The sequence below is a fragment of the Herpailurus yagouaroundi genome, unplaced genomic scaffold (assembly GCF_014898765.1).
Source record: "Herpailurus yagouaroundi ecotype Mexico unplaced genomic scaffold, PumYag 100, whole genome shotgun sequence".
Classification (NCBI taxonomy): domain Eukaryota; kingdom Metazoa; phylum Chordata; class Mammalia; order Carnivora; family Felidae; genus Herpailurus; species Herpailurus yagouaroundi.
In genome coordinates this window covers 21,627,567-21,639,670 of record NW_024412391.1, presented here as the reverse complement: position 1 = coordinate 21,639,670, position 12,104 = coordinate 21,627,567, and the positions used below count along the sequence as shown (strand labels likewise).

At 38.1% G+C, this 12,104-nt stretch overlaps 1 non-coding gene across 1 annotated transcript; it reads right to left on the bottom strand.

Moving 5' to 3' along the window:
* Positions 1–9,498: 9,498 nt before the first annotated feature.
* Positions 9,499–9,703, bottom strand: LOC121029032 (small nucleolar RNA U3). The gene has a single exon (XR_005789546.1). It is a non-coding gene; the product is annotated as a small nucleolar RNA U3 (small nucleolar RNA).
* Between the last annotated feature and the right edge of the window lie 2,401 nt (positions 9,704–12,104).

Genomic DNA, 12,104 nt, shown 5'->3' with positions numbered 1-12,104 from the left:
GGAAGCTCAATGATAAATGGGTGGGTAGAGTTTTAACATCTATCTGCTATGACTACTCCTGTACCCTTCCCTTCCTATTTTCTGTTGCTGCTTACCATCACAGAAAATGTGGGGTAAAAGTGTCAAGGTAGGATGCCAGAACAGATTTGCTACATTGCTGGTCTATTTCACTAAGTTAACCTTTTGAAAATGGCCAAACAGAGCTCCAAACTTGATCTCTCAAGGAAACAATTTGCAAGTTGTGAGACAATGTCAGCTAAGTAAATGGAACACAGATACCTCACAACTGAAAAGCCGAAAATTTTTCTCCTGCCTTTGTCAAAAGATCTCACCATTGATTTCTGGTGCTGGCCAACAAACAGGTGTGAAGAAGGGCCCCCTGCTGGCCCTTGACTAATAAATTCTAAGTGAATTGGAGGCCTATACTCAGTGCCTTAGTCTGGCACGTGTAACTGTCTAAAATTACCAAAACAGGAGGCTCGTTGATGATGATAGTCTCAGGTTATAAATAATGCTCTCATCATTACCAAAGGCTGCTTTAATTAACCTGGGTTTCATGTGAACAACCACCAGTCAGAAATGGTAATATGAAAAGTCACACACCTTGTATTTGTCCCTCTTTTCTCAGAAGAGGATTTCATTCCTCAAGTCTCAATTCTAAAGCTCCCCAAAAGCTTTCATTTGAAAACCTGATTATGTCTACGGTAATAATAATACCTTTCCAAAGTGCCCGCAATTACACATTCAGTAATTCTCCATATTCTTTCCTTCTCACCCACCAGATGGTGCTACTTCCTTACATTTCCTAAAGATAACAACTTCCTTCTGAAGGAAGTTACTGCCGTAGGTTTTAGGTACCCTGGGTTCATATTCCAAAATTTGCAAATTTCTCTTATTCAACATCTCGTAATGTAATAAAGAATTTTGTAAATGGAAACCTGTTGGTTGTAATTGGAAAAAAAAAAAACAAAACACCTAGGTGTTTGACTTTTAAATCACTCTTGTGTATTTAAACCAGAAGTAAGGTTAAGTGGTTACAGGAAAGCTGTGGTGACAGAAACCATGCGATCACCAGAGACACCCCCCCACCTTCTACTTGCATGGTATCTTATTCCCAATGGGAATAACGGGGGTAAGAGTAGATGTGTTCTTATCCCACAAACACTGCTTCATTAAAAACAAAATATATTACCCGCAATGATCTTAGAACTGTAACTTAGTCTTTAACAAAGGTTTACAGAGATCTTACAATATTCTTTCCCAGTCACAAAACGTAAAGCAGTCTCTAAAATAAGGGTAATATTTATCCTGAACCTACAAACAACCTTGGGAATGAAAGAGCTGAGATTAGGAGGGGGTAAGCGGCTGGATGTGTGGATCAGTTCATAGGGCTGTGAAAGAGACAGATCAAACATTCCATTTGCTCTCCTCCATGTCCTGGCCTTCTTGCAATTAGAATGAGCACAAAGAACTAGTTCTGACCAGTGAAATAGTAGTGGATGTAAGTGTATTATTTGCAGGGTGAGGGAGTCAAAAGCCCATGCAAGTTTCTCAAGTTTCTCTCTTCCCTTAACAAAGTACCTGAGGAAGCTGCATGTTCCGGATGGTGTAGCCAACAAGATGGTGACAGCTCCATTGGCCTGGATCCGTGTGTGGAGCAGAAAGTCTGCCAACTCATATGGGAGATGCAATGTGAACAAAAAATATATTTTTGTCGTATCAAGCTACTGACATCTTGGGTTGACCGTAATCCTTGAGCATATGCCCAGAACAATGCTAGCATGTTTTTTTTTTTTTTTTTTCTGCTCCACTGCTTTCTTCTATCATGTCTAAGCAATACATTACTTGATTCTGTTTCAGAGTATTTGCTTTTTGGGCTTTTGTTAGAATGTAGATTTTAAGTTGATCTGTGTTCATTTGTATTCCCTACTGTGCTGAAATCCTTGACTGTTATTTTCCTCTCTCTATAAGGATTAGCTACAAAAATTTCAAGAGAAGGCATTTTAGCATGAGCTTTGTAGATAGAATGGTTAGAGTCCCAATAATGTAATTCGATAATTTGTGTTATAAGTTACAAAGTAAAAAGGTCTTCATAAGTACCCATTTCTTCTTCTCTAAAATGGGAGGAACAAGATCACAGAACTTGTAAGTTTGATGCGATGATTGATTGAATCAGAACATTATTATATTTTGAGTACTTTTTAAAAATTAATAATATAGTTTTCTTTTTCCTTTTCTTCTTTTTTTTTTAATTTTTTTTTCAATGTTTATTTATTTTTGGGACAGACAGAGACAGAGCATGAATGGGGGAGGGGCAGAGAGAGAGGGAGACACAGAATCGGAAACAAGCTCCAGGCCCTGAGCCATCAGCCCAGAGCCCGACGCGGGGCTCGAACTCACGGACCGCGAGATCGTGACCTGGCTGAAGTCGGACGCTTAACCGACTGCGCCACCCAGGCGTCCCTTTCTTTTTGCTTTTCTGAGCCCATGACTTTCATCTTGGTTTTAAGGAGGCTTCCCTCCATGAATCTAAAATTTATTGTATGTGGAATACAAATAGAATAAATTAAAATTCTGCTTCTGATATCTAAAATGAATTGTACAGCAAGATAACAGCCATGTTAGGTAAGTAGTTCTCTAGCGATGGAGAGAGGTCACTCCTACCTAAGGCCGCCAGGCCTTCCCAGGGGTAAAACACACTCCTTTTTGAACTAAGGGGAACTGAGGCAAGAAGAAAAGAGTAAGAAAGTGGCAGTGAAGGGAGCAGATGTCTCTGTACTTTTCTCTCTCTGGGCTTGGGCTCTGGCCTACAGCTGAGCACACAGAGAGTAGAGAGGTACTCTTTCTTCCTCTTCATCATTTGAGACTCTGGGAGGAAGCAACCATGCTGGCTGCCTTACACCAAGTTGAAGCACAGTCACCTAAAAATGGACTACGGTCAGGTAGCTTTCCTGGGCTGCCTTTGATCTTATGTAGTATACACTGACCCCAAGTTATTGAGCATCTGACTGGAGAGCTTGCCAGGAGTCACCTTAGCAGAACAAGAGGCCTAGTGGCCAGGATTTTAGAGAATACTTGGACCAAATGAGAGGCACAGCCAGACCCAGAGCAGTGACCTGGACTAGTGGGAGATAATGAGACATAGCCAGCCAGGGGTCACTACTGTGAGACCAGAGAAGCCAAATCACAGTTGCACCCAACTTAAACTTCAGCCTTAAATACCTCCAAAGGTAAGCAGTATCCTGGTAGATAAAGAATATTGCACTACAAACCAGAAGAAGCAAAGGACATTACTCTCAAGATCCTTGATCCTTCCTGGCTGCCATGAGGTTGTTTAAGCTCCCCTCATGTAATCCCACATGAATGGACTCCATTCTTAGTGAGAGACGAAGAAGAATGAAGGAGGCCGTATGAGAGACTGAGCACTTTTATTCTATAGAAAGGAATATTACACCTTTAAAGATGTTGGGTTGGATTAAATTTAAATGCAATTAAACCATCAACTTGTTTATTAATTCAGAAGTAGAGGGTTCAAACTGAAGACCAAAATAGTTGTAGACAAAATAAAGTAATTACATCATACACACACACACACACACACACATATACACACACATATATTCATATATAATATATACATATACATACATTAATATATATAATATATACATATATACACATAAAACACGTTTTATGTGTGTATATTTATTATATATATTTACATCATATGTAATTAATGCATACATGTAATTGTGTATACACAATATAATTATATACATGTAATATGTATACATATTTTAATAAATATGTATGCATATATGTGTGTGTGTATATACACATATACATAAAATGTAATTGCTTTGTTTTGCCTACAACTGCTTTGGTCTTCAGTTTGAATCTCCTACATCTGGGTAGGAAAAAAAATACACAGCATAGTATGACTTAAGCCTATGACCCTGCTACACAGTGCTCATAATAAGTGTTTAATACATGTTGAATTAATGTTAAAGCTTCCAGAATACACAGCATCGCTTCTTGGATATTTAAGAAGCATATAAAATTTATTATGTAAAATAAGGAATTCCTGATTCCCACAATTCCGATTTACTCTTTCTCTGCCTTTTCCATGTCAGTAAATGGGCTCACCATTCAGCTAATTTCCTCAGTCTTTGGGTTTTTCCTTTTCTTTTATCTCCACATCCAACCCAGCAGGAAATCTTATTGGCTTTCTTATTAAATATGTGTTGACTCTATTCCTTTCTCTCCATCTCTGTTACATAAATTTAATCAAGACCAACCAGATTTCCGTGTTTAATTTCTTAACAGTTCCCCTATCCATTCTATTTTTCTCCCAGATTATAGTCTTTTAAAATGTAATCTTTTAGAAACATAAAAGAAATCTTGTCAATCCCCTGCTTAAAATGCTTTTGTGACTTTTTATTACTTTTAAAATAAAATCTAAACCTGTTGCCTTTGTCAACAAAGCTCTGCATAGTTTGGTCTCTATTTGGCTCTCTAACTTCATCTCTCACCTCTTTCCTTCCTCAGAGGTTAAAACTGTACAGGACTCCTTGATATTTCTCAGTCATGCCAGAACTTTTGCACATGTCCTGTGTGTCTAGAATCTTCTTCCTCTGGATCTTTGCAAGACTAGCTCCTTTGCGGTCTATATACATCTCATCTCAAATATCAGTTTAGAATTTTCTGACTATCCCAGTTATTCTTTATCAAATGTTTATCTTCGTTATAATGTTTTTCACAATCTATAATTCTTTTGACTTTTAAATGCTGCTGACCTGTTTATTGCCTGTGTTCCCCCAATAGACTATAAGCTCTGTGGGGGCGAGAATCTTGTCTATTCACTCTTGTATTCCCATCACCTAGAACCATTATCTGTACACAGAAGGCTCAATAAATATTTGCTGAAAGAAAAAGGAGGGATGGAAAAAAGGAAGGAAGGAAGGAAGAAAAAAAGATGTGCAAAAAAGAATGAAATGAAGTCCAAAATAAATATTTGCTGAAAGAAAAAGGGGGGATGGAAAAAAGGAAGGAAGGAAGGAAGGAAAGAAAGAAAAAAAGATGTGCAAAAAAGAATGAAATGCTCCTAAGTCCAAGGTATTAATAAAGTTCATTTTGATAGTGTAATATATCTTATTTTCTGCTATATAAATCAAGAATTAGCCATTTATTATTTATAATGAAACTCGAAGTTATTTGCTTTTTATAATCATTGTATATTCTGAAGTAATTTCATAAGAAATTTTATTAATCTTGGTTATTGAGTTGCTTTACCAAATTGAAACACAATCCATCATGTAATAGTGCTGTTTGTCAAATATTTTCAGCTTCCTGCCTTCAGGTACATGGTAGTAGGAATGTACTTGTGGTCCCTTTTTTGGTTGGGTGGGTCCATGTGACTGGTTCCAGCTAATGAGTAATGAGTGGTGATGGATGTGGTGTGTATCATTCCCAGACTGAAGCATATGATTACTGATACAAGATGTTTCAAAGATTCGCTTTCTTCTGCCGTGGGTTCACTAGATAACGTTGTAGTCTTTATGCTACTTTCATCATTATTTGTTCTTTAGATGTTTTTCTCTCAATAATTTATTAAATTTTGATGAATATAGGCTTTTTTGCTTTACTTTGTAAAGCCATTACTTTGATATGCCTTGGAAATACATATATTTTAAATTTTTATTATTGAAGTATAGTTGACATATATTAGTTTCAAGTGTACAGTATAGTGATTTGGTAATTCTGTACATTAAGCAATGTTCGCCACAAAAAAGTATATTGGAAATTCGATTCAATTCTTCATCACTCACTTATTCAGGAAACATCTAGTATGTATCAGGTACTCTCCCAGGCTCTTGGGCTAGGTCAATGGACAAAACTGACTATGATGTTCACCCTTTTGAAGCTTGCATTATGGAGTCAGAGAGACAATAAATATGTTATTTAAGTAAATTAGATAGTATGTTGTAGGTAATAAATGCCATGAAAAGAGAAAATGTACAGGAAAATGGGAAGTCTAAGATTTGGACTAGGTGGTCAGGGTAGACTTCAACTGGGAGAGTAAAGTACACAGGCAATGTCTTGAAGAAGGTACAGGACTGAGCTGAACAGATAGATATCTGAGGCCAGGGTACTCCAAGCAAGAGTGGAATAGCTACAGCAACGATCCCCAATATTTTGGTCTCAGGACTCTTTTATTCTCTTAAAATAATGTTAAGGACACTTTTGTTTTATTTTTGACCATTTAGTCCCATGAAAGGGTCCTGAGGACATACAGAGATCCCTGGGTCATCCTTTGAGAACCACTGAGCTGGAGCAAAGTCTCTGAGAGAGTCTGATCTGTTGCCTGCTCTGTTGCAGGGACCTTGAGGATGCCAGTGTGACCAGAGAGAAGCCTAAGGGACAGAGACAGGAGAGGAGGTCAGAGAGGTGACTGTGATCAAATCACATAGGCTCTTCCAGGATACTGTAAAACCTAAATCTGTACCCAGAGGGACATGGAGATCATTTAAGAACTTAGAGCAGAAGAGCGGCATGATCTGACAAGTTTTTAAAAGGACATTGGGGGGGCGCCTGGGTGGCGCAGTCGGTTAAGCGTCCGACTTCAGCCAGGTCACGATCTCGCGGTCCCCGAGTTCGAGCCCCGCGTCGGGCTCTGGGCTGATGGCTCAGAGCCTGGAGCCTGTTTCCGATTCTGTGTCTCCCTCTCTCTCTGCCCCTCCCCCGTTCATGCTCTGTCTCTCTCTGTCCCAAAAATAAATAAACGTTGAAAAAAAAATTTAAAAGGACATTGGGGCTGCTGTCTTGCAACTAGATGGGAAGAAGCAAGAGGACAAGATGAGAGACTTGTGAGAAGAGGCTACTACGGTGATCAGGTGAGGGCATCTACATTTGACAGTTAGCTCTAAATGCATCAATAAACCGATCACAGGCTCCTTCAGGACTATTATCCCTCTAACTGGTTCACATTCAAGGCCCTATTCTCTTCCTTTCCCTCATAGCCTTACGTAAAGACATTGTTATTCCTTTTCCGTATTTTTGTTTGTTTGTTTTTCAAGTTTATTTATTTATTTTGAGAGAGAGAGGGAGAGGGAAAATCCCAACCAGGCTATGCGTTGTGGCTTGGAGCCCGACATGGCTCAAACTCACAAACCACGAGATCAAGACCTAAGCCAAAACCGAGTTGGACACAACCAGTGAGCCACCCAGGTGCCCTGACATTGTTATTCTTTAATTGCACATTTCCTTTCATTTTCTTGTTAAAAAGCAAAACAAAACAAAAATATTTATTTTTACAGCTCCTTGTTAGCCAATATTTTCAACCCCTACCGTTGTATCAGCAGGCTCATTTTTCTAGATCTTTAAAAAAATATAATACTTTGCAAGGCAATTATGAACCCTTTTGTTAACATTTTTGTTAATCATTTCATTTATTCATTTGGCTCCATGCTTTTTGTTCTTTTTGTCAGACATATTTTTCTACAAATGAGTGTCTTGCATTTTAAACTAGGTCTGTCTTTGACTTCAATTCTAATATGAAAATTTTTTTTCTCAATTCATTTTTTGGTATGTGAATTCATTATAAAATAAAAATAAAAGTTTCCTTTCTTCTGGTATTTAAAAAATCAAATAATGGGGCGCCTGGGTGGCTCAGTTGGTTAAGCATCCGACTTCAGCTCAGGTCATGATCTCATGGTCCGTGAGTTCGAGCCCCGCATCAGGCTCTGTGCTGACATCTCAGAGCCTGGAGCCCGTTTCAGATTCTGTGTCTCCCTCTCTCCCTCTGCCCCTCCCCTGTTCATGCTCTGTCTCTGTCTGTCTCAAATATAAATAAACGTTAAAAAAAATTTTTTTAAAAAAAGCTTTTAGGGGCACCTGGGTGGCGCAGTCGGTTAAGCGTCCGACTTCAGCCAGGTCACGATCTCGCGGTCTGGGAGTTCGAGCCCCGCGTCGGGCTCTGGGCTGATGGCTCAGAGCCTGGAGCCTGTTTCCGATTCTGTGTCTCCCTCTCTCTCTGCCCCTCCCCCATTCATGCTCTATCTCTCTCTGTCCCAAAAATAAAAATAAACGTTGAAAAAAAATTTTTTTTTTAAATAAATAAATAAAAAATAAAAAAAATCTTAAAAAATCAAATAAGTCTTATCTGTTATGATTTAATTAGAGTGTAGTCACTCCAGTTCTCTGCATTAAAAAAATATTTCTAGTGTAATATTCATCCACTTTAAATCTCAAAGTTACTTTTTTTTTTTTTAATGTTTATTGGGGCTCCTGGGTGGCTTAGCTGGTTAAGGGTCCGACTTCAGTTCAGGTCATGATCTCATGATTCATGAGTTTAAGCCCCACATCAGGCTCTGTGCTGACAGCTCAGAGCCTGGAGCCTGGTTCAGATTCTGTGTCTCCCTCTGTCTCCCTCTCTCTCTCTCTCTCTCTCAAAAATAAACAAACATTAAAATAAATAAATAAGTAAATGTTTATTTTATTTAAGGGGGGAGGGCATAGAGAGAGGGGACAGAGGATCTGAAGCAGGCTCTGCGCTGACAGTAGCGAGCCTGGTGCTGGACTTGAACTCATGAACCATGAGATTATGAGATCATGACCTGAGCTGAAGTCAGATGCTCAGCTGACTGAGCCACCCATTGTCCCTCAATGTTATTTTGAAATATAATTTATTATGCCACATTGTTCTCTATGCCTATTTCACCCACTAGATTATAAACTCCTTGAAAAATGGGCTTCACTAATCTTCCTTTACACACCCTTATTTCCTTATCCCTTGTTGACTCATAAGAATATACTCAATTATAATATTTATTCATATTATTTCTCATTCATTTCTGGCTTCCATACTGAGGCACTTGAAAAAAAAATTTAAGCAATCTCTATGCCCAATGTGGGGCTAGAACTTGCAACCCTGAGATCAAGAATCATTAGCACTACTGACTGAGTCAGCTGGGTGCCCCTGCACTTGAAAAAAATTCATAAAACCAAGGAACATTTTTTAAAACTAAATTTTTAAAACCTTCTCAAAGTTAAGTGGAACAGAGGAGGGATGGGAATAGCATTGGGAATTATTAACCCAGAAAAGGGATTTTGGTCTATTTTCTATCTGTGGACCTTAATATTCTCTCAAAAATAGATGAAGTATTTCAGTGCACTCATTTGCTTGAACTCATGATTGTGTGAGGACTTTCTCTCATGGGAAGAATGAATAAAGAAGTACAAATCGTTTTAATGAAGATGGCTAACAATTCTACAATTAAAATTTAAAAATATACAAAAACTGCTTATTTCTAAGCAGTTTAAACTAACTCATATATGAAGTTAATCATACTATCAAATCTAATTGATGTCGTCAATTTTATTGCATGTTTGATTTTATATTTTTTTGTGATTTCATATTTCTCCATTTTGTAGGCTCAGCAGAAAGTATTATAAAACTTCTTCCTTCCTTCCTTCCTCTCTCTCTGTCTCTTTCTTTCTTCAGACTGCATCCTCTCCCTCTTGCTCTCCCAAAGAAGAAAAGAAACAGTATCAATGGTGAATGGCAGTTGCAGAAACACCGAGAATCGGCTCTATGCTCAGGAGAGATTGCTGTGTCTCCTGCTGGTGGTTTCCGGAGCTCTATACTTTCAGAGAAACTTCTCTAGTAACAAACTGTAGAAATGATCCTTGAAAGTATAGTCTTGGAAATTTATGGGTCTCTTGAATTTACACTGGGTAATTGCTACATATGTAGAGGGTCCATATAATTTATTGTCTAAATTGGGCCATTTTGAGAATTAAAAGGTGTCACTACTAATGATCGCCTGAGGACAGGGGGTATAAACTGTGACTGTCCCCAACAAACAGGTCACCCTATAGACGAGGTGTTAGGGGAGCACTTTTTTCCCCCCAGCATTTTGTATCCTTGAGGGGAAGGAATTTCCAGAATAGTATGGGAGAAACACTTTTCTCTCTTTCTGCCTCTTCTCTTATCCCTCCCCAGGGGATGGGGAATGATTTTGCTGATTGATGAGTTTGGGAGAGGAAAACTGAGCATGTAATTTCCAAGTATGACTACTGCCAAAGCAACCAGTGTAATGCTCGAAACTTCTAAAAATAAAGATTTCTCCAGATGCTTGTTGCAGAAGTTTCTGACATTATATAAAATAATATATATATATATATATATATATTTTGCTTGATAATTCTAATTTTAAATGTCCATATGGACTTTTGGAAAAACTAAATTTAAGCATATCCCTCTCTTCACCACAACTCCCTCTACTGTAAACCTTTTCATATGTTCAGGTAATATGTTCTTTTTAAAGGAAAGCTTTCCTATTTTTACACATCACCAAACACCTTCTCTGTTTCGGAGAATCCTCTGTTTAATTAAATTTAAATTGAACTCTTACTTTTTGCATCCACTACCTTTTTGATTTAGGCAACACATCAAGTTTCATCTACTTTATTTTGTGTATTCTTGAGCTACATTTATTATTAATCTACATTTTTAAAAAGATTTTATTTTTTTAAGCAATCTCTGTGCCCAACGTGGAGCTCAGACTTACAACTCCGAGATCAAGGATTGCACGTTCCATGGACTGTGCTAGCTGGGCACCCCATCTTATTAATCTAAAATTTAAAATGTAACCCAGATTGTGGAGCCTAGGTTGGGAAGATTGTTTTGTTTTTTTCTTTTTTTAAAGACTTCCCTGTAAAAGAGTAGAGCTTAAGTGTGTTACTTTTGAGTACCCTATAGATCTTTCTCTGATACTGAACCATTAATGTTAAAGACAGAATCAAAAGACACACTAAAGGCAACACTAAATATTAACAAATACTTGTTTTTCAACCGCTTGAAAAAGTGAGATGGCTTCATAAATAATCATGAAAGATTCAGTGCAATTCCAAATATATATCTTTTGGATTAAGAAATGTCTACAATTGTTTATTGCTATATTACGCCTCTCTCTTAAATCTGTCAAAACCAACCTTGCTCTTATTTCAGGACTAGAAGACATCAAGTACTAGGACTCTGAATCGAGTGTCAGTCTCTTCCTTTAGCTCTTCAGGAATAAATTCACTTGAGCAGCCCGAAGCTGAGAGGTTGGTACCATTCGAGCTTTCCTTCTTGAGAAGGAATCCTCTCTCCACTCCAGCTGAAGGAGCTTGAGCAAGAGGTCCAAGAGGGAACAGAGAGACTGACCTTGAGTCTAAGGAACAATATGCCTCCACTCGATTGATTTAGTCAGAAACCCCTGCATAGTTTGAAACTAGTCAGCATCTAACTCCCCCAGCAAGTTGCCTTTTCTTGGTATTCATCTTCCACAGCTCATCACCTTCCTTAAATGCTTCTGGCCCCTCATCTTTAGGTCTGCGGTATCGTCCTTTTTATTTTTTCTTTCTGTTGTTGGATATTTTCTCTCCTTCGATTTTGAGGTGATCCTCAAAATCCTATCTTCAGGTTTCCTCTCTTTCCTGTAGAGATTTCTCTCCTCACTACCACCTCAACACAGAAGAGTCCCAATTCTACACCAATAGAAAAATTCCCAACTGCCTGTTAGATGTCACCAACCTGAGATATCTGTAGTTCAAAATGCAATGTCTGTTACCATTTATATATGCCTTTTGTCTCTCTTCCACTGTGTCTTTCTTTTTGCCATCCCCTCCATCCGGACTCCCTTTACAATTTCAGCCTGCTAAATTCTTCTGGTAAGTTAAGCCTTAAATATCACCTCCAGCTCCAAGCTTATTCAGATTTTTTAAACCACATTTGATGTCTTCATGTTTTGAACTCACATGGCATTCCGGGTATGACTCAATTCAAAACTGATTTTCTTCCACATAATTTGTAGGTTATTTATATAATCATCTTATCCTCATACTATAGGTCATAATTTACTCCTACTATACTATACACATGTTAAGACACTATAGCTTTTCCTTCTCTATAACTAGCTGATTATCATCACAAGCCACCACCTACCTGGCATGAATAAAGCACAGAAATAAACGGCATATATGCCATGACATTGTTTCTCTAAAGAAATGCATGAGTAGGGTTATATGCATATTTTTCCTGACTTCATCCACCACTGAGG